Source organism: Trachypithecus francoisi, unplaced genomic scaffold, assembly GCF_009764315.1.
Source record: "Trachypithecus francoisi isolate TF-2019V2 unplaced genomic scaffold, Tfra_2.0 Lachesis_group10, whole genome shotgun sequence".
NCBI lineage: Eukaryota > Metazoa > Chordata > Mammalia > Primates > Cercopithecidae > Trachypithecus > Trachypithecus francoisi.
Window position 1 is genome coordinate 57,558,740 of NW_022681455.1, and position 18,484 is coordinate 57,577,223.

The 18,484-nt window shown below is 37.4% G+C and overlaps 1 protein-coding gene across 1 annotated transcript in view; it reads left to right on the plus strand.

The window, feature by feature from the left end:
* PRIM2 (DNA primase subunit 2) overlaps positions 1-18,484 on the plus strand; it is a 324,596-nt gene that overhangs the window by 181,892 nt on the left and 124,220 nt on the right. The window lies entirely within an intron of this gene.

An 18,484-nucleotide genomic window follows, 5' to 3' on the forward strand; every position in this document is an offset into this window, starting at 1 on the left:
CTGCAAACTCCGCCTCCCGGGTTCACGCTATTCTCCTGCCTCAGCCTCCGGAGTAGCTGGGACTACAGGCGCCCGCCACCTCGCCCGGCTAGTTTTTTTTTTTTTTTGTATTTTTAGTAGAGACGGGGTTTCACCGTGTTAGCCAGGATGGTCTCGATCTCCTGACCTCGTGATCCGCCCGTCTCGGCCTCCCAAAGTGCTGGGATTACAGGCTTGAGCCACCGCGCCCAGCCAATTGCTATTATTTAATGTTTTGTCATTAAAGAATAACTCATTTTAAAAATGTGTATTTGTCACACCACAATTTTGTGAGCATATTTCAGCCCAAGAATGAATTAGAAATCAAACAAAGATAAAACAAGCTAAGAAAGACAAGTATTACTTATAGTAAGTACTTGGACTGCATCATATGGATTAACTTTTAATGCATACTGATTTTGCAAGCAGATGTTTATACAAACCTTTATTTTAAAATCATTTAAAGTAATGAAAGCATATTCCTTCAGTTGGTATTATTACAGACTACTTTTGTAAAATTCCTTTTCCTAAGGCGGTACATTTGATTAATATGCACACATTTCTACTTATTCTTCTAAAGAGCATGCTTTCACACATTTTTTATCAGACATGTAATCTCTGTAAGAAAGCTTTTCTTACTATCCACAGTGGTACAGTTATCATTGTTTTCTTTTTGAATTCGTTTTCATTTTGAAATCAGAAAATTGTGTGGGCATTCATGTGTCTATTGTGGTAAATATGAAAATAAATGCCAGAAAATGGTTTAGTAGATAGGGGCTTCATCAATTGAGGGCTGAAATGAAAGCCTCATTAGCCTGGTCCACATGCTTCAGTTGTTTGTTAGCTCTTTCTCATCACCTGTTTCCAGTCTCTGGCAGTACCTTGAACATTTATTTCCTTTTCTACATGCAGCAGCACAAGCTTTTAGTTCAGTGATTATAGTGAAGGTTTTCCAGGAGCTGTGTAAGATATTAATAAATTAGAATATATTGTTTTCCATTGTCAGCTTTGAATTATAATTTTTTCACATCTGTATGGAAAATGTTAATGCCTTCTTAGAGGTGTACTTGTGAATAGTCAGCATTTTGTTAGAATCAGCTCATTGTGTTAAGGGCACTATAATTGGTACTGATTATGTACAGAAGAATAGATGTGGTCCCTTAACTCACGATGTTTATATTTTTAAGGGGAAAGAGGGCCAAAGTTGATAAACAGCACCCCTCTCCCCACCCACACACATACCCAAGGCTGCACCGGAATAGTTGCTGCAAGTTAATCAAGTAGATAGTAAAGAGAGTTGTGGGAAGTCTTATAAGAAGCAGTATCTGCATGTGGATTATGTAACAAATTTAATGTCGTTTAATGTTTTTGGTAAAATGTATAGTCACAACATATAAAATCACCTCCCTCCCTAATACAACCACCGCTAAGCTTCTTTTGCAAACTTGATGCATACTTTAATGTAATTATAAAGTGGTTAACTTTTAAATTTTTCACTTAATATGTTAAAACTAGGTAATGAAGTAGAAAATTGATTTTCATGAGTCTAATTTTAAGTATCTGCGTAATAGTCAATCAAGAATAGATATATCTACTTTTACTTAACCATGGCCATTTTATCAGATATGTGTAGCTTTCTGGATTGAATAAACCTGTGGTGAAAAATTATAGAATGTGAACAGTTTCTGTGTGTTCAAAGTACTGAGGAGAAGAAATACTGTAGTAACTTTATGTAGAAGGAATTGCAGCATAGATGTTTTGCAGCAGATCAGATGGAGATAAGAACGAAAAACAGCAGCAGCCTAGGTGGTGTATAGCTTTGAAAATACAGGGAAGTTCATTAGTCTAAAAATGCCATCTTGCCCAAGTGAGAAAGTGGCAGAGTTCTTAACAAGTGAACAAGTGACTTGAAAAAGGTGGAATTGAGGAAGCCGAATTTTAAAGCTTGTTAGTGTGTGTAGATTAGAGCCTTTATAGCCATTTTATCAAACACTCCTTTAGAATATTTAAAAATCACTCATGTCATATGTCTATATGCGTGAGTACATGTATACATATTCCCTGATATTTAGCAATGACACTAGTATTTTTATATAAAGAAAATAAAAAGTGACCAGTGTATTAGTTTTCTATTCCAGCCTTAACAAATTACCACATGTTTAGTGGATTAAAACAATGCCCATTTATTATCTCACAGTCTGTAGGTTAGAAATCAGACCTGGGATGGTATCTCATTGTGGTTTTGATTTGCATGGCAATCATCAAAAAGTCAGGAAACAACAGGTGCTGGAGAGGATGTGGAGAAATAGGAACACTTTTACACTGTTGGTGGGATTGTAAACTAGTTCAACCATTATGGAAAACAGTATGGCAATTCCTCAAGGATCTAGAACTAGATATACCATATGACCCAGCCATCCCACTACTGGGTATATACCCAAAGGATTATAAATCATGCTGCTATAAAGACACATGCACACGTATGTTTATTGCAGCACTATTCACAATAGCAAAGACTTGGAATCAACCCAAATGTCCATCTGTGACAGACTGGATTAAGAAAATGTGGCACATATACACCATGGAATATTATGCAGCCATAAAAAAGGATGAGTTGGCGTCCTTTGTAGGGACATGGATGCAGCTGGAAACCATCATTCTTAGCAAACTATCACAAGAACAGAAAACCAAACATCACATGTTCTCACTCATAGGTGGGAACTGAACAATGAGATCACTTGGACTCGGGAAGGGAAACATCACACACCGGGGCCTATCATGGGGAGGGGGGAGTGGGGAGGGATTGCATTGGGAGTTATACCTGATGTACATGACGAGTTGATGGGTGCTGACGAGTTGATGGGTGCAGCACACCAACATGGCACAAGTATACATATGTAACAAACCTGCACGTTATGCACATGTACCCTAGAACTTAAAGTATAATAAAAATAAAAAATAAAAAAAAAGAAGTCTTAAAAAAATAAAAAGTTTTAGTATATTAAAAAAAAAAAAAAAAAAAGAAATCAGACCTGGGTCTTGCCAGGCTAAAATCAAGGTGCCAGCAAGGCTTATGTTGCTTACTGGAGGCTCTGGGGAAGTACTTCCAAGGTTATTTACGTTGTTGGAGATCCTGTTTTTATGCTGGGTGTCAGTTGAAGCCTGGTCTTTCCTCCTAGAGGCTGCCCACATTCCTTCTCATGCTTTCCATGATTTCTTAGAGGCCTCTGTAGTCCTTTCCTGTGGGTCCCATCTCAGAGCCTTCCCATATTTCAGATATCTCTAACTTACGCTGCTGTGTCACACTGCCTCCAACCTGAGAAAGTGTTCTGCTTTTAAAGGTCCATGCGATTAGATCAGACTACAGGAATATCCAGGATAATCTTTTCATCTAAGATCCTTAATTACATCTGCAGATCCCCTTTTACCATGTAACCTAACACATTCAGGGGATCCAGGAATTAGAGCATAATTGGAAGGTCACTTATTCATCCTCTTATAGTGAAGGTTTTCTTTTGAGGTGGGAGTATGGAGTGAAAACAGCTTTTTGTATCACTTTTCATCAGTTTTACATGTAAGTCACCATTCTTAATTTACATAGAATACTAACGTTTCCTGGAGTTCTGTAGTTAATTCACTTTGCTAGTTTAATATATCTTAAAGTTGAAAAAAGGTATAAGAAATGGATTCTTAAAGAAATATAAAAAGTTACCGATTTTCTTTTTAATGATATAGAAGGAAGATAGAAAAATCTTTCCTGTGTTACCAACCAGCTACCTAGAACGAGGCAAATAAACACTGCTGTAACTAGTAGACTTTGTAATAAGGTTATATATAGTGGCTGAGATGTGTGGAGGTACTTTGTGAGAGCTGTTCAGTAATACATGCTCACACACCTTTTAGCATTCTAAGAGTTTGTTTTATTTATTGTTTATTGAACACATATTAAAGGAACTCTTACTGGTTGCCTCACATGGTGTTAGGTTCTAGGGATGCATTTATTTCTGCCTTTGTAGGACTGAATAGTTATCAGTAAAAAGATAATTTTAACTAAAGTAATTATAAGAAATCATGATGACTCTTGGCATAGTGGAGGTATGTGATTATATGAGAGCACATAGAATCCTGGAAATAATGAAACTTTGCGTGTCTTCAACCAGACATTGTAGATTTCCCTTAGTCCTCTGACTCCAAAGTTTCCCAGGAATTTGTGGCTTGTGGATACCGGATACTGGGAGCCTTCCTGGAAAGTAAAATTTATGATTTCTTACGCTTTTTTAGTAATTTTAATATCTGCAGTTGTTAAATTTCCTATTCACTCGTTGGGTTTCTTTAAAACATTGATTGCTGTCTGGTTAAGTAACAGAAAATTAGTGATTTTACACTGTGTTAGTCGTAAAACACTAACAAAGTACAAAATAATAATGATGTTATGGGAAATAATATTCTTAAAAGGCCTGAGAAAGCATTGTGGCAGTATTTATGATGTATTAGCAACAAAAAGTAACTTGTTGAATGCTATGTAATAGAACTTTCTGTGATGATGGAAGTGTTCTATACCTGTACTGTTTAACCCAGTAGCAAATAGCCACTTACAGCTATTGAGTGTTTGAAACATGGCTAGTGCTACTAAAGAACTGAATTTTAAATTAATTAAAATTTCAATTTCAATAACCGATTTTACTTAATGGTTACTGTATTTGATAGTGTAGTTCCATATTGTATTTGAAATATATTTAAATAATTACATACTTTTTAAAAATCATAGTAGTGGGGCTTAGAGTTTCAAATCTGAGGTAGCCCTGGAAAAGCTATACGTATGGAGTTGTTATAAGCAATTGTGGCTACTGAGGGTCATGAGACCCCTAAGTCAGGGCAGCTGTCATATCTACTGGTGGGGATTTTGCCTCTGTACCTGAATGAGCTATCCACCTGTGCAGGACTGTGGTAAGGATTCCATAGAAGAGGAATACTTGAAGCTGCCCAGCTAGCAAGCTGCGATTCCTATCCTGGATCTTTCCAAGTAAACTGATGCCACAAGTGGCCTGTGGCATATTCTTGTGAGTCTAAATGTTTTGTTAACCTAAGAGCACTCCCTGGCATTCCAGAACCAATTAACCTTTATTTACTCAGAGTAAACACAAAACAAAATTCAATAAATTGAACTGAGAAAAGGCAGACTACCAAGACTCACCAAAAGTTTAATGCACTCTCAATTGTTTCTGATTACTATGTAGAAAGTAGTGCTAGAAAAGATAATACAAGATGAATTTTAAATGCCCATTTTTGGTAGCGGTATCTTGGTTCTTGACTTACTGCATACATACAATCCACCAGGAGCAGTCATCAAATGTGTACAGTGGTGGAAACAAACAAAAATGTGTATAGTGGTGCATCTTCTTAGGTCTTACTGAGGCGTGTCCTTAATCATCCAATGTAAAGTCACCCTCACAAGTGCTTTATAATATTATCTCACTATGTTATGTTTTCTTCACAGCAACATCACCAGTTGGAATGGTCATTTTAATTTGTTTGCTTGTTCAGTATTTTTTTGCCTAGGGTATGAGCTCCATGAGATGAAGGAATTTGGCCATCTTGTTTACCACTATCTCCCCATTACTTATGAGAATGGCGTAATAGGACCTCAGTAAACACTTGAATGAATGAATGAATGAATGAATGAATTATAGAAACTTTCAGATTAAAAATTTTTTCCTTTAATTCTGTTTTCTAAGGTGCTAAATATTGAGACTGAATGAGATGGTAATTTGGGAAAAAAGCTGATGGAGTTTCTGTTATTTCCAAAGGATAACTATGGTAAAGAAATGCTTTTTATCTTTGTAGAAATGTACTGCTGTTTTTGTCTTTAGTTTGGGGACATGGGACTCTTCTTCATGCAATCAGGAACTAATCATGGAAGGCAGAGAGTACTTTCTCTTCCTCTATGTGATCTCATAAGCGCTCCCTCTTTTTCTTACCAATGACGTATTCAAATGTTGACCACTTGTATTCAAAAACAAAACCAGAAACAAAACTGTTACATACCTTGCTCTTTTGATCTATGAAATGAGACCCTTAAACATTATGAGGCATTGTCAATGGCTATGTGAGACTAAAGGGGTGTGTAAGGAAAGGATGTAACACGACTGTTGGACTATGACTTTTAGTAATCATCCTCATTAACTGTTCCAGCACTCCCACCAAAGTTCCCAAATCATTGTGGCAGTTATTGGGGAACAAATGTGGGAATAATCCTAGAATGCCATAAATGTGTAATAGCTCGTCTCAGAAGCATTCTACATTGTGTAAATTATTTGTGGGGGCATGGGAAGACATTGTCTATCATTTTAACATATTAATTTTGCTGGATGTTGGAACTTTATTCCTTCGGCCTATCACTTTTTCGTGACTACCCTATTGTGAATCCTTTCTTTATTGTAGTCATTTGACTATCCTGGACACAACCCAAAACCAAAACCATCTTTATTAGGGTTCATTATATTACCATAATATATGCTAAGAATAGAGAGTAAAGGAACATAATTTTTTTACTCACGAAAATAGATATGTTTGTTGGAGTCTTAAAGTTATATGGTGAAAATAGCTATGTAAAGCTGTAGTTTGAATATATATTATAGGGGTGTATGTGTGTATTTTACTTTTAAAATCAGTTTTATTGAGGTACAATTTATATACAAAAAATCCACCTATTTAAAGGATATAGTTCAATGTCTTTTGACAAATGTACAGATATTTTTATAGAAAAATGAGATGCAAGTTTCATTTATCTTGGAGTTCATTGGATTTTGGTTATAACTTGGAATAAATAGGAAAATATGGACCACATAGGGAAGATGAGGAAACATAAAATAAAGTAGCAGTTGCACCATTTATAGTTCCTACCTGATATGGAAACCCATATGGTCCTGATTTTTATTGGATATTTTAGCCTCTTGGAATCATACAATTTCTCCCAGTTATAAAGAAAAATAGGTCATTATACTGCATGTTGTGTGATGGTAGTTTTCTGTGGAGACTTTTAAAAAAATAAAGTTGAATAAAGTTTATGCTTGTGGAAAAATAATCTACATTCAACCAATTTAAAACATAATTTTATTGATTGTGTTCTCATTTGGAATAACTGCAGGGAAAATCACCTGGGCTAATACAAGTTGGATACCATTTACTAGGGATTTCGCTGGAGAATAAAACCCAAACTCATTTCAATTTCAGTGGTGACAGCTGTTGACTGAATTTTCCTGTGATATCCTTCACTGCAGGAAATGATACATTGTAGCTTTGGCTACTTTGATTTCCTACCCACCCTACAAATCCAAAGTGCAGGGACTGTGCTTTCTAAATGTCTGAGTGGCCTAGTTTATGTGGATAGGGTTTGTTTGTTTGTTTGTTTTTTTAACACCCACAGTGGGTAAAATTGTGATTGCAAAAATAGATATATGGGTAATGTACAGAAACGTTTATTTCCTCTTCCTGAAATTGTTTTTCCATTTGTGCTATTATTACACCTGGCTTTATGTGAAAAGGTTGTATTGGAACTTGGTATACTTTTATGGAATGATGTAGGAGATTACAGTTCATTTTGAAAGATGTATTAGCTTACTTTTTAATGGTCCGAATAAATATGTTTCCTCGATGCAGAGATCAGTTTTGATTATTTGTGATGCTTTCTTCACTGCTTTTTTATTTTATGCTAGTTTAAAAAACATGATAAACTGTAGCCTGCCAGATAGAAAGGAGTAAATGGTGTTAACCTGTTTAGTCTTAAGAGTACTGGGAAATGCTTGACAAAGAATGGAAATATGTTTTATGAACCTCAGAAACTCTGTCTGCTGGTGGGGGGTGGAGGGCAGAGAGATACCCCCTGAGGATAAGGGAGCAATTCTTTCCACTCTGGCTTAGGATTTTGCTGTAAGCCACATTTGCATCCTGTCTGTTATGGCTTCTTACAAAGAGAAGAAGAATGGACAGTTGCAATTAGGTATTGAGGTTGAGGTTGGCCAAGCAGCCCCAAAGCCTTCCAAATAAACATGCCACAGCTTTCTTTGTCCCCAGAGAAACAATTCAGGTTACTACCAAGCTAATCAGAATTCAAGATTGCTTCCCTAACAGTATAAATGGCAAACTATGGCTTAAATATAAAAACTTGATTCCCAAGTAAAATGTTGTAAAAACAAGCACATTTATAGTAGACTTGAAGCACTTCCTTTAGTCAGCCTAGTTGCAGCCTGTATTTTGCTTATGACTGGCAGAGGTTGATCTTAATGTAGCAAATAGAAGTCAGGGCAAGTCAGCTGGCTATTCTATAGTTATACCTAGTCCTCCAGAAAACCGTTTGATTGTTTTATGTCATTGTGTTCTCACTATACAATAATGTTACCCAGTAGAATCATAATGAGAGCAACAAATGTAAGCCACATATATAATTATATATAATTTTAAATTACTCAAGTGAAATTAATTTTGATAACATATCTTATTTAACTCATATTCAAAACATCTTTTTTTTTTTAAAAGAGATGAAATCTTGCTCTTTTGCCCAGGCTCAGCTACTTGAACTCCTAGGCTCATCTTTTTTCCTTAGCTTCCTGAATAGCTGGGACGACAGATATGTGCTACCACACCCAGCTCAAAATATCATTTTGAGATGTAATCACTATGAAAAATTATGAATGAAATCTTTTACATTTTATGTACTTAGTCTTTGAAATCCAGTGTATACTTTGTACTTATTGAACATCTCAATTTAGTCTAAGCTACATTTCAAGTGCCCAGTAGTCACATTTGGCTAATGGATACTATATTGAACAGTAAAGCTTCATAAAATGGATTTCATTTAAATCTCTATTGTTTAAGTTGAATATTTGTACTTTGGACACTCCCTAAAAGTGTAAATATAGACTATAATGATAGACTCACAAAATCTTCCAGAAATCAGATTATTCAAGGACATCTGAATTCTCCTATTAATACTTTGAAGTTAAACATTTTATGTGATAGTATGAAGAAGGTTGGAAAGAAATTTTTTTTTCTAGTATTCATAGGAAGAAATTGGTGAATGTTAAGAACAGAGAAAAAAAATCCAAAATGTTTAAGAATAATAAACTTATGCCAGGATGATGATGATGATGTTTATTACAATTTGAGTGAAAAATACTGTGATAAACACTACAGACATTTCATTTGTCCTTAGAGCAACTTTTTGAGGGCAGCACTTTTGTGATCTGTTTTATAATCCCTGTTTACCAGTGATTAAGATGAAAGCAATTAAGAGATCTTTGCAAAATCACACAGATAGTGACTGTATGCAAACTTTTGCATGACTCTTGGATTCTGAAACTTACCCTCTTAATCACTCTTCTCTATTTATTGCCTGGTTCTTTTATGCCTCCATGATTGCCTTGGGCAAACTGGACTTGGAGAAATTACACAAATGAGGAGGAGTTGCAGCCAATTCCTAAAGTGTTGCAACTATTCCACTACTTCCTGTTTACTCTGTCAAATTTTCATCAGTAGTCTGAAAAGGAGAAAATTATTGGAGTTGTAATCACCCTTGAAAAGCTGACTTTTGCCCTCCCATTTTGTCAGTAATACCCTGTGGCATTTATGTCACAGTAGTGGAGCTGGTGAATACCACTCTTGGAGCTGAGGTGTGATGATCCATCTTCTGTTAACAATCAGTGCCACAGCATGAAAAGATTATTATTTTTTTTCTTAACCGGCTAATCTTGCCATGAGACCCATAAATCCACTTTCATGTAATTTCTGCTTTTTGTTTTCAACTCTTGAGTTTCAACACTCAAAAACAATTCCCTGTTGAGTACCTAAGTGCTCATATTGATATTCGTGGTACATTGAACAGGACTTAAATTTCTGTTGTTTCTACAAAGTCCAGGAGTAGGTCTGCCTTTCACTACAATTCACAGATCAGACGTGTGCAGATGTTTCTGTTTCAGATTTATCCTTTTATATATCCATGGTATTTTTGTTCTGTACATTAGACGTTTGTGAGATAGTATTTTGGGAAAACTCTAGTTTAGTGTGGATGTGTTGATTAATTATGCCTTGCTGTGTTGGTCATTCCCCAACCCTTTCATTCTCCAAAATTAGATTGATTTAATTGGATTTAAAATGGGATCATTTAAATTTGGTTGCATAAATATGTGTTTTGTATGTTTTGAAAGTCTGACCTTTCTCTTTTCAGCCTATAAATTATTGAAATTCTGTTAGCTTTATAATTTTCTGTTTACTGTGATTTTAAGCTGTATTGGAAAACTAGCCATGCTGCCCTCTTATGTTTAATGAGCAAGATAATATGGGAGGGAAAAGTTCCTCAGGTGCGACTGACTGCGTTATAATTAAGTTTTATGTAAGTTATTGAACAAATGCAACCATTAAAAGATGCTTTTGGCTGGGTGCGGTGGCTCACGCCTGTAATCCCAGCACTTTGGGAGGCTGAAGCAGGCAGATCACCTGAGATCAGGAGTTCAAGACTGATCTGACCAACATGGAGAAGTCCTGTCTCTACTAAAAATACAAAATTAGCTGGGCATGGTGGCACATGCCTGTAATCCCAGCTACTCGGGAGGCTGAGGCAGGAGAATTGCTTGAACCCGGGAGGCAGAGGTTGCGGTGAACCGAGATCACACCATTGCACTCCAGCCTGAACAACAAGAGCGAAATTCCGTCTCAAATTAAAAAAAAAAAAAAAGATACTTTTATATATTTTGTGTATCATGAATTCTCTTATAGCAGAATATATAATTTAAGACCATCACCTCAAAAGAACACAAAAACATAGGGAGAGACACCAGATTACTTGTGTAAGCAGAGTTTGTTATACACAGTTGCAAAATTCTGTTTTCTTAGAAGACACTATTATATGTACACTTAGGTGTTTAGAAACCTGAAGAAAACCTCACATTTTCATTAAAACAGAAACTTAGCACTATATTATTACAAAGGAAATAGGACTTAAAGGTGTTTTTAAAATTTTATTGTAGTGATCTTTGATTAAAGACCTATCTCAGGACCTACCTAATTTCCTACCGAATTTCTCCCCCATCCCCTGCCCACTTGCCTTTGCTTGTGTGTTTTTCCAACCTAACCTCTTCATCTATCAACTACTTTTTAGAAATGTTCTTGGCTTTGCTTATCTTTTCTGCCCATCCACCTGTTATGTGATAACCCTTCAGATCCCAAGAAAAAGAGTTTATTATTCCAAAATGCCACACCCTTATCACATTCTTACTTTAAAACCCCTTCAACAACCTTAATAAACTTTAATCACATACTTTTATGAATCTGGTCAAAATGTCAGAATGGTTTAATATATTCAACATTGTTAAACTACAAATGATAAAAATATTAAAACAACCGGGCCTTTGACTTTTTTTGTGATTATCACATCCTACTTCTAAACCTCCAAGCTTAAATTATTTTCTGACTACCATCTCTGATTCTTCCACTTGACTCCCCAGTTGCTCATTCCTACTGATGGTCATCTTCCCTTCATCCCAGCCTTCCATTTCAGTCCCCCAAGATCACCTCCCCCTGTGGCTCAGCAGGCTTCTCTATTCAACATAGACCTGTTGTCAGTCATTTCAACAACATTTTAATAACATTCTAGAATCCTGTAGTCTGTGTTTCTAAAGCGTAACTCTCTCTATTCAGTGTCATTTTATTGCTCAAAAATCTTTAATGCTTCACACTGCCTACCTTCTTCTCTTCATTTAGAAGAGACCTCTTCTCTGTAGGCCTGAGAACAATTGTTTTGAGCTTTGTTGTTCTCCTCCCTGGATTATGTCGATCCTTCACTGCTTGGACCCTTCCTTGGTCACAAAGATGCTTAGTAAGTGCATGCCGAGAGATAGGGGGGTTGTACAGGGACTCCTGAAGGTGTGTGTGGTGTTTTTTTTTTTTTTTCTATTTGTTTGTTTGTTTGTTTTAATAATTAGAATCTGTTACATCCAGATAAGGACAGCTGGGATGTGGAAAAAATGTGTCTTATAGAGAGAGAATCTGACAATCTAGTGATATTAAAAAAGTAGTTTGTCCTGGGTTTTATGCATTTATATGGTTCTGTTTCAGTAGTGAAGGTATTTATTTTGCTGATACAGTACAGTAATTGTTACATTTTAGCAAAAGTACACTATATCCTTTTACAACCCAGTGTCTTCAGATAGATTTCAAATGTAATTGGATATTCACTGAACCACATCTTTATTGTTTTCACTACTTTTCTATAAGTTGAGAAAACTGATATTTCACCCTTAATGCCTTTCACCTGATACTTTAGCAAATAAATTATGCATAAGAAGTGAAAGTAAATCACTGCAATTCCTTATCCCTTACCACACATATTTATGGATGAAAAAAATTGATGCATATCTTGCCTTGTCTTTTTCCTTTTAAACTTGTGGAAAATTAGTAGCTAAACTGAGAATTAAGGAAATCAAATTCAGATTTTTCAAGATTCTCTGATTAGTTAATCAAATATTGCCCTTTATGTTTGGCAAAATAGTCATTAATGACGTAATTTGAATTTTGTGACCCATTAAAATGTTCTTCGGTCTTCTATATTGAAAAAATGGTATTTGTGTTATATCTCACTTCATTCTTTTATGAAGCATTAGGAGTGGAAAAGCTTTTATGCTTCCTGAATCCCTTGTTAAAAAAACTATGTTGTTGACAGTGAATGTTTCTCAAAATAAAGCTGTGAGTATTTTAAATGGACAGAAAACTATTTTCTGCTGGGTTTGCATGTGTTTATAGATGTTGAAGCAATTTAAAATGTTTTTTGCTATTAAAAATGACTTTCACTGTTTTCCCAATATAATAATCACTAAGACATGTTCCCTCATAAAATCGATCTTTTTCAAGTCATGAAAATAAGAATATATTTTGACAATTCTTTAATGTATGAGCTTCATTTATTTGGCAGCAGTGCGATAGAAAGCTGGCACTGAGCTCTGAATGTGGGAAAAGGGTGCGTCTCTTTCCCTGGCTACCTGTTAGGATTCTCCTTTAGAACCATCTCTTGGCACTTCCAAGTAAAAGCCAGTTTCATGAGCCAATGTGAATTGTTTTTTTTTTTTGAGACGGAGTCTCGCTCTGTTGCCCAGGCTGGAGCGCGGTGGCCGGATCTCAGCTCACTGCAAGCTCCGCCTCCCGGGTTCACGCCATTCTCCTGCCTCAGCCTCCTGAGTAGCTGGGACTACAGGCGCCCGCCACCTCGCCCAGCTAGTTTTTTGTATTTATTTTTAGTAGAGACGGGGTTTCACCGTGTTAGCCAGGATGGTCTCGATCTCCTGACCTCGTGATCCGCCCGTCTTGGTCTCCCAAAGTGCTGGGATTACAGGCTTGAGCCACCGTGCCCGGCCAACGTGAATTGTTTTTAAGGGTTTTTATTATTTTATGGCAGCGTTATTTGTTTTTCTTCTACCTTGATTTTTGAGCTTCTGTCAATATTTCATTATTATGAGGAAACACCATTCACCTGGAAACATTGTAATAAGGAGTAAAGAAAACTTATCACAACTTGTATTTTCATAATTTCTTTGTAAGTTTATTCCTGAATTACAGTTTTATTGTTTAGGCTAAATAGTTTTTATCTTGTGGAAAGTGAAATCGTGTCTTGGAAGCACTCAGACACTCAGGCTAGAAACTGTTATTCTTGACTTTTCTACCTCCCTCATCAAAGCATATCCATTCTTTTCCAGAAAAGTTCCTGAGCCCATCTATTGCCTTCCTTTCTCCATCCGTTACCACTACTTTACTAAGGCTCTTACCTTCCTTCGCCTGGATATAACATTGTTTACAGTATTCTTCCAGTTAGTTGCCAGTCCCTCCCCTTTCTAATTATTTCCCCACACTGCTTTGTTTCTCAAGTGTAAACTGGATTATGTCAGTTCTTGCCTCATATCTTTTCATGATTTTTCACTGCCTGCAGAGTATGGGACACAGGCTTCTCACCATTTGCCTGCCTTGTGTTGTATCTAACAATCCCCCTGCCCCCCAGCTATCCTTAACTAGTTCAAATATGTGTTAAGTAGCTGTGATGTTTATTATCACCTCCTCTAATGCAGACGTAGTAAGCCTTTCTGATTATAGATGAGTAGAGGAGAAATGCCATTCCTAATTCTGATACTTAACATCTTTATTTCTATCATATTCATCCCCATCCCCATGGGTTCCATACTTGCCCACACTAGACTGGTGGTCTTCTTTCTATTAATTACACACATGTCTTTTTTATAGAGTTTTTATTTTTTGTTTTTGAGACAGGGTCTCACTCCCTCATCCATGCTGGACTGCAGTGATGTGATCATAAATCACTGCAACCTCAAACTCCTAGGCTCAAGGAATCCTCCTACCTCAGCCTCCTGAGTAGCTGAGACTACAGGTGCGTGCCACCACACCCAGCTAATTTTTTTTTTTTTTTTTGTAGTGGTGCTGTCTTGCTGTGTTGCCCAGGCTGATCTCTAACACCTGGGCTCAAGCAGTCCTCCTGCCTTGGCTTCCCAAAGTGCTGGGAATAGAGGCATGAGCCACTAGGCCTGGCCAAAAATATTTTTAGAAGTTTGATGTCTACACAGTTTAAGTTTACTTATATTCTCTCTTAGAATTCATTGTTGCTACCATTCTCTTGCTTTTTTTTCTTTTTTTCCTTGAAATGTAGCCCTTTTGTATATTCTAGTGAGATGTGAAAGAACAAGCATTTTATACTGTCATTTAGGCAAATGTATATGTCCTCTTTATATGTCTTCTCTTTGTACTTATGCATTAATATGCATAAGTATGCATTAATCTGTATTAATTAATAAGAATTAATAGTATGCATTAATCTGGGCTGAGAACAACTTCCTTGTGGCATAGTAATCATTTGGTTTCATTTACTCAATAACTAAAATTCTGTTTATACATCATTTTACCATTTATAGAGGCCTTTCATATTTGTTTATTTGATCTGAACAATCCTGTTAGATCATTGTAATCACCACCTTCAGCTGATAGGCTAAGAATCTGAGACTTATAAGGGTCAATGGCATGGCCTAGTACTTCCCAGCTGGGTAATGGCTCCTCTACAGGATCATGCTGTTGTCTCTCTTACAATCCTGTTATTTCTGTACTTATTGGTCAAGACTGCAATTGCTCTGTGTGCTGGAGTATGCTTTACTGATTTTAATTAGCACTTTGGATACATTATTTCATTTGATTTCCCCAGTATATCTGTTAATTAGGCAGGGCTGGCATTATTAGTGCCATTTTACAAATAAGGATGGTGCAAATCAGGATGGTTAAGTGACTTGTCCCAGTTTGCAGAACTGGTATTTAAAAAACAAAAACCGGCTGGGCGTGGTGGCTCACACCTGTAATCCCAGCACTTTGGGAGGCCGAGGCAGGCAGATCACGAGGTCAGGAGATCGAGACCGTCCTGGCTAACATGGTGAAATCCCGTCTCTACTAAAAAATACCAAAATTAGCTGGGCATGGTGGTGGGTGCCTATAGTCCCAGCTACTCAGGAGGCTGAGGCAGGGGAATGGTGTGAACCTGGGAGGCGGAGCTTGCAGTGAGCTGAGATCGCGCCACTGCACTCCAGCCTGGGCGACAGAGTGAGACTCCATCTCAAAACAAAAACAAAAACAAAACAAAACAACAACAAAAACAGAAACAAACAACAAAAACAAGAAAGGGTCCTCATACTCTTAGCCTACTGCCATTCCCAATGCCCCATGCTACTGCTTTGCTGTACTGTAAGACATGTTGGAAAATGAAATAACATTTTTATTTCTGAGATTCCACTGAAACAATTATCTGGTTATGCTGTGTACTAAAGTCTAAAACATTAAAGTTAAATGGCAGCTATCAGTTTAACTTTGCATGAGTTTTATATGCCATAGTGCTACTGCAATTAATAGAATGCATAGAATCCAATAACACATTGTCAGAAAGGTGTTACTCAAGGGAAAGATAGTACAAGGCAAGGGAAAATAATACAAGAGGAGATGTGTTTTAGAATATGGTCTCATAGGGGAAGAAGAAGAATTTCTTCTTCAAGCCCTATAGGTTGGAAAGGACCCATGTAACAAAAGACAGATTAATAGGAGAAAAACAAACAAATTTGTTAACATTTTCTATCAGTTTTCTGTGCTTATAACAGAATATCTGAAATTGGGTAATTTATAAAGGAAACAAATTTATTTCTTACAGTCACAGAGGATAGGAAGTCCAAGGTCCAGGGTGTGCATCTGGTGAGAGCTTTCTTGCTGGTAGGAACTCTGAAGAGTCTTGAGGTGGTGTAGGATATCACATGGCGAGGGGGCTGAGTATGTTAACATGCCAGCTCAAGTTTCTCTTCCTCATTTTGTAAAGCCACAAGTTTCCCTCCCATGGCAACTCATTAATCTATTAATCCTTTATCCATTAATCCTACCTCTCAATACTGCCACATTGGGGATTAAATTTCAACCTGAGTTTTGGAAGGGACAAATATTCAAACCATAGCACACGTGTGTACTGTGGAAGACATATATATGGAAGACATCCAGAAAGTAAGTAGTTCTCAAAAAAGGTGTTTTCAATTCAAGTTTATTATGTAGCAAATTCAACTAAGAGCAATAAATTGCTAGAGAAGTGACATGGCAAAGGAAAAGGACTTTGAGTCTCTGATGGCAGCAACTTGTGAGAAGGCAAATAAATGGCAGATAAAGACCAGTTGGTAAAGTTTGTTCATATAGATTTCTCTGGTATCATCTCCACATAATAAGAATCTGAAGTTATCTTCACTGATTAACCTTTGTTGTCACTGGTGGAAGGTGGGCAGGATGCCTTTTGTCTTTGTAAATCTATGTTTTGCTTTTAGGCAGATGGAGGGCAGAGAGCTTTCTTGAATCTGCTTCTTCTTAAATTGCCTTTGCTCAAAATCCTTCATATTTTGGGGATGGCATCTTCTGGTTTCCCTCAATATTAGTCTACTCATCCTGCTCTTAGAGTAATTCTCAGGTCCCTCTTAGTCTGTAGAAGGAGGACTTGCAGGGAGGGGAAATCTGTACCTTTTTTTGATACAGGGTCTCACTCTGTCAGCCAGGGTGGAGCACAATCTCAGCTCCTACATCTCCTGGGCGCAAGCCATCCTACTGTTTCAGCCTCCCACGTAGCTGGGACTATGGATACATGCCACCATGCCCAGCCAATTTTTGTATTTTTTGTAGAGACAAGGTTTTGCCATATTGCTTAAGCAGGTCTTGAACTCCCGGGCTGAAGCCATCTGCCTGCCTCAGCCTCCCAAAGTGCTGGGATGACAGGTGTGAGCCAGCTGTACTGTGGTTTTGCTTCATAATCCATACCCATTGTTTAATCAGTAAAATTGATTATGGAAACAATAGCCTGTCTGCAGAGCATCTTGAGCGTATATGTGGTTCAGCACGAGGAATCTGTAACTGAGCAGATAGAAAGTAGTGTCTGGAGGCCGGGCGCAGTGGCTCACGCCTGTAATCCCAGCACTTTGGGAGGCTGAGGTGGGCAGATCACGAGGTCAAGAGATCGAGACCATCCTCACTAACATGGTGAAATCCCATCGCTACTAAAAATACAAAAAATTAGTTGGGCGTGGTGGCGTGCACCTGTAGTCCCAGCTACTCAGGAGGCTGAGGCAGGAGAATGGCGTGAACCCGGGAGGCAGAGCTTGCAGTGAGCTGAGATCGTGCCACTGCACTCCAGCCTGGACAGCCTGGGCAACAGAGCGAGACTCCATCTCAAAAAAAAAAAAAATGTGTCTGGATTTTTTTTTTTTGAGATAGAGTCTTGCTCTATAGCCCAGACTCGAGTGCTCAGGCATGATCATGGCTAACTATAGCCTTGCTCTCCCTGACTCAAGCAATCCTCTTACCTCAGCTTCCAGAGTAGCTAGAACTACAGGCATGCCACCATACCCAGGTTTTTGTTTTGTTTTGTTTTGTTTTTTACAGAGACAGAGTCTTACTCTGTTGCCCTGGTGGAATTCTTTATGATCATAATGACTCTTCGCTCCAGGATTTCCCTTTAGTTGTGGTATTTGTATAATCCTTGGTTGATTGTGAATTTCTGTGTACTCTAGCAGTTATTTTTTGCTATGTCACACCTGCATGCACCTGAGTCTGTGTTCATGGAGTTGGGCATGAGTAGTGTGTTGTGTCAAGGAGGTGAAACATTACTGAGGTGGGTGGCTTTAGGTAGTATATACTAAGTTATGTTTCCTAATTTGAAGGTAATCCAAATTTATCGTAGGGAAGAGGATGATATAGTGCAGTGATGAAACGGGAAATTAGGAATCAAAAAGTTTGAATTTCCACTGCACTGCTCACTTGCTTTCTGATCCTAACAAGTTTCTAACTCCTCCAAGCAGCCTCCATTCATCAAATGATATATAAAAACGCTCTCTCGGGGGGTTGCGAGGATCTAATTAGA